At 41.7% G+C, this 5,290-nt stretch overlaps 1 pseudogene; it reads right to left on the minus strand.

Annotated features, from left to right (window-relative positions):
* Positions 1-1,667: 1,667 nt before the first annotated feature.
* On the minus strand, positions 1,668-5,019 carry LOC116864407 (annotated as a pseudogene).
* Positions 5,020-5,290: the final 271 nt, after the last annotated feature.

Genomic DNA, 5,290 nt, shown 5'->3' on the forward strand with positions numbered 1-5,290 from the left:
CCTTGCACAAAAACTAAACGATATTGTCTGTGTTGATCCTATGTGAGAAAATTGAAAAATGCATATGCTTTTAGAAATTATCAAATGTAGAGTTGCCTATGTGGCTCAGTCAGTTAAGCATCTGACTTTTGATCTCAGCTCAGGTCATGATCTCAGGGTCATGAGATAGAGCCCCATTTTGGACTCTGCTGGGGATGGAACTTGCTTAAGATTCTCTTTCTCCCCCTGCCTCTCCCCACCTCTCTTTTAAAAAAGAGAAAGTTAATAAAAGAAATTATGGGGGCACCTGGGTGGCTCAGTGGGTTAAGCCTCTGCCTTCTGGCTCAGGTCATAATCTCAGGGTCTTGGGATCGCCTCATATTGGGCTCTCTGCTCAGCGGGGAGCCTGCTTCCCCCTCTCTCTCTGCCTGCCTCTCTGCCTACTTGTGATCTCTCTCTCTGTGTCAAATAAATAATAAGAAACAAAAAGAAATTATGGGATGTATTTATAAATTTGCAAATTTAGAGAGTGAGAGTATAATCCTCGGTTCACAATACTTACTTCTTAGTTTTCCCTAGAAATTAAGGTTTCTAAGTGTTAAGAATTGTAAATAATAGATATAATTAAAGCTACTGGAAATAATAAGGGAAGCATCTTCATAGGAGTTGTTTTCAGTAAGACAAAGTGTGAATAATGGGGGTGTGTTTTCTAAAGGGAAAATAAAGTAATTTTGTCTTAAAGTGAGGCTGATTGTTTAAAGGAGAAAAATAAGACAAAACTGGAAAGTAGAAAAGAAAGTTGTAGAAGGGTTATAGAAAAGGAATGTTTGAAAAGGAATTTTTTAAATTTTATTTTTTATAAACATATAATATATTTTTATCCCCAGGGGTACAGGTCTGTGAATCGCCAGGTTTACACACTTCACAGCATTGAAAAGGAATTTTAATGTGTTGTCAAACTGGCTAAGATTAAAATTCATTAACTCTCTGCTTTTTCTCTGTTAAAAGGACAGTTTTCTTGGATTTTTGGTATGTTTTTGATAACAGATATATAAAGTTTCTTTACTTTTTATAATAAACTATTTCTATTGCATAATATTTAGTCAAACTCAATCAAGAAGGTCAACAGAAAGTTGTAAATATTCTGCTAAATTCTGCACCCTCTACATACATATATTTTCAATGTGGTAACATTGAAATAATCCATTTTCTTTAGTCACATAGTTTTGCAAACTAGGGATTAAATAAGAATACAAACAGAAAAACTTTTTTAAAAGATTTTATTTATTTATTTGAGAGAGAGAGAGAGAGAACATGAGAGTGAAGAAGGTCAAAGGGAGAAGCAGGCTCCCTGTGGAGCTGTGAGTCCGATGTGGGACTGGGACTTGATCCCAGGACTCCAGGATCACGACCTGAGCAGAAGGCAGTTGCTTAACCAACTGAGCCACCCAGGCGACCCCAGAAAAACTTTTTTTAAACTGGTGAGATTAACAGAGATTACAATTCTATTTAGTAATAAACCAATGATTGACCCTGACCCTAGAAACACAAAACTCAAAAGTAGCTCTTGTTCAGAGAAGTGTGGCAGAGGGTGCATAGAAGTGATACTTTGTGGTATCCATAGTGGTCTATTTGAGGTGATTTCTTTAAATTGCTACACTGTATTACTAACTCATAAGAAAAAGTAACTAGCCAAAATCATAGTTGAGAGGGAATATTAGCTCACAGAGGGGACACTTCTTGTGAATGTCAGAGCTGGGATCACAGCACACGTCTGTTCTTTGCCCATGTAAATGCTGACTTGGAGGATGGGGAGCAGTGGGCCTATTCTCATCTTCTTTACTATCCTCAGGGTCTTTTTTTTTTTTTAAGATTTTATTTATTTGACAGACAGAGATCACAAGTAGGCAGAGAGGCAGTCAGAGAGAGAGGAGGAAGCAGGCTCCCTGCTGAGCAGAGAGCCTGATCAGGGGCTCGATGCGGGGCTCGATGCGGGGCTCGATGCGGGGCTCGATCCCAGGACCCTGGACCATGACCTGAGCCGAAGGCAGAGGCTTTAACCCACGGAGCCACCCAGGCGCCCCTCCTCAGGGTCTTCTAAACCATCAGGCCCACTAACACTTCCAGCAGGCTGGCTGCAGATAACACGATCTTCCAGTCCCCAAGAAGGTACTCTCACAGGTGGCCTTTGGATTTCCTCGGCTCCATCTCTGGTTTCCTGTGTCTCACGAGCATCACCAGACTGCAGGACCCGCTGTGTGTTGGGCACTGCAGCCACATGACCATTTTGCTCAGAGCAGGGCTATGAGATCTGAGGACTCTGGGAATTCTGACCTTCCATTTCCTTTCTGCTTGATTTGCTAGACTCCTAAGTTCCTTCTCCTGGACAAGTTTTCCAAATGTGCAGTTAGACCATGTATCTTTGTCTTGTAAGTTTCCACTTCAGCTAGCACTGGTGTTACATTTTCAGCAGTCTTCACTTGCTCCTGTTTCAGCTCTGTGTTTGCAGTTCTTCCGCACATCTATTGAATTTTGTTTTCTCATCCTGCAAGAGGCCTTTACCTCTATTATACTTTTCTGTTTTGTCAGCAGTTTCTTTGGTCACTTCACAGACTTACCCCTCTGTTACACTGTCAAGATCTGTCTCAGCTGCGGACGGTGGCAGCTTTCTATCTCATCTTGGGTAGAGCCAGCACAAGCTGGGTCTGTGTTTATGGAGGCATCATTCCCGTTTTTGCTGATTCCCAAGTTTTCTTGTGAAGACACTATTGCTCTTGGCTGATTGGTTTATTTACTTGATTTTGGAGCCTCTGGCATTCCTTGATTTTTTTTTTTCCTTTGTAAAGATCTGTTACCATTTGAAGACAAAGTTTCAAATCATCAACTTCTCTTCTCAGTTCATCAGTCTTTCCCACCACCCATCTTTTGTCCTCCACAGCATTTAGTTTAAGTTCTGCCATTGCATCCGCTTTTTTTTTTCCAAGTGTGCAATGTGGAGATCTGCCATTGTTTTATCTTGCACAATTACAGCATCACTAAGTTCTTTGGCCAGAAAGATAACTTCTTGCCTGAACCTGTTCTTCTGCTTATGAACTTGATCCTTTAAAAAAAAAAAAACAAAAACAAAAAACAAAAACGTATCTTCCTTGCTTGAGAGTGTAAACAAAGAAAGGTCTTTGCAGATTTCCTTTTCAGCCAAACAGAACTACAGCCTGCCAATCTCTTCTTTGAAATGAGTAATCATGCTTGCCTTTTTTTTTTTTTAAGTTTATTTATTGAGGGAATCTCTGTACTCAGCATGAGGCTTGAACTCCCAACCCCAAGGTGAAGAGGCAAACACTCCCCCTACTGTGCCAGCCAGGTGCCCCTGAGTAATCATGCTGTCTTTGTTCCCATCTAAACTCTTTAAAGTCTGGACCTTTGACACTAGCTTGGTATTTTCTGATTTCAGTATTCTTCAAATGTACCTTATAGAGTTCCTTTTCATTCTTTTCCATCTGTAACTGACATTAGTTTTTCTCTTTCATATTTTGCCTTCCTGAGGTTGTCCTTTAAACTGTTTAATTCATGGGGTGCCTGCATGGCTCAGTGGGTTGAGCCTCTGGTCATGATCTCAGGGTCCTGGGATGGAGCCACGCATGGGGAGCCTGCTTCCCTCTCTCTCTCTGCCTGCCTCTCTGCCTACTTGTGACCTCTCTGTCAAATAAATAAATAACATCTTTTAAAAAAAACTGTCTAGTTCAGTTTCTTTTTCAGTTCACTGACATCATATCTTCCTCAAGCTGGAGAGCTTTGGATGTAGCATGATTGTATCTCTTCTTAAATTCTTCATTTTCCATTTTTAATTCTGTGATTCTTCCACGAGACCTTTCTGCTGTGCTTGAAGTTGGTCATGTCTTTCTTTCTGATGGTTAAGTTCTCTTTCCATCCTTCCAACTTATTCTCAAAGTTGTGGTGTTTCTTTTTCCAGAACAACAATTAACTTTAATAGTTTTTTTTCTTTCACAGTTTTCTCAGTTTTCAACTCAGGAAGGCCAGCTTTTTGGTTATCACCAATATGTCGGAATTTCCTTCATCTTCCATAGCAAGTAACTCTTCAACTGGGGAAGCTGGAAACTGGAAAGGTGTACTTCTTCCATGAATTTCACCCTTATGGGTAACATAACAGAACTGATGAATTTCTTCATATCATTTGGAAGGTAATATCCTTGAAATGCTAATACACAATTAACTGTTAATCCTTCTACATAATGTTCAGGCTTAGGACACCGTAAAATTGTGTAATAATCACAAGCAGTACTCCCTCCAACCTTGAATATACCAACCCAATCTTCTGGATGTGGATGGATATGTAAGGGCCTATTTCGCCAGAGCGATTCCATCCAGTTAAACAGTGATTTTGTTGTTTATGCAGTAAAACTTAAACTGACCCTGCCCCCCCCCCAGGGGAACTTACTTAAAAGCAAGTCTGGGAAACTGGTGGAGACATCCAATCATGGAGCGCGCATACTGTCTCCCTAGCTACCAAGGAGTTTGGGCCCCGCCTTTTGGGTGCCTTTTGGGTGCCAATTCTGACCAAGGTGATGGGCTAGTTCAAATATCTACTATAGGATAAATTGTAATTCAATTGCCCACCCATGTGTGACCTAGCATGACTGTGCAGCTTTCTAAGTGTGTTACAATCTCATTGGTCACCTGTGTGTGGCCAGGCTCAACCACATGGCCTTTGCCCTTTAAAAGTTAGTCTGTAAGGCAGGGAGGGGTAACCCTCTCTGTAAGAGGTGCCCTGACCGGTGGGTTTGATTCTTGATGCTTGGTGCGAAATAAAGCTTTGCTTGACCTTTGCTTTGTATCAGTCTCGCTCCTTTGATTATGGACCCATCAGATATATGGAGTTAAGGTATAATGACATTCCAGGTGTGCATTCAGAAGATAGCTCTTGGCCACATTTTGAGAGATGACATGGGCAAAGTTGGAAGTCTGCGAGGGGACTTCTTGAAGGGATGTTACTGTGACTCCTTTGAGGGACAGAGGGAGCATTAGAGAGGCTTCTGGGCCTATACCACCATCAAATACCAAACCTCTCGCACCACCACTGCCTCCCTCCGCCAACTGGCTACACTTCCCATGTGTTTTTATCTTTTAAGTATTAAGTTTCATAATAATCTGTGGTCCTGGGACACCTGGGTGGCTCAGTGGGTTAAAGCCTCTGCCTTCAGCTCAGGTCATGATCCCAGGGTCCTGGGATGGAGCCCCACATGAGACTCTCTGCTCAACAGGGAGCCTGCTTCCTCCCCTCTCTCTCTCTCTC

The sequence above is a fragment of the Lontra canadensis genome, unplaced genomic scaffold (genome assembly GCF_010015895.1).
Source record: "Lontra canadensis isolate GAN:19392208 unplaced genomic scaffold, GSC_riverotter_1.0 scaffold5, whole genome shotgun sequence".
Lineage (NCBI taxonomy): Eukaryota > Metazoa > Chordata > Mammalia > Carnivora > Mustelidae > Lontra > Lontra canadensis.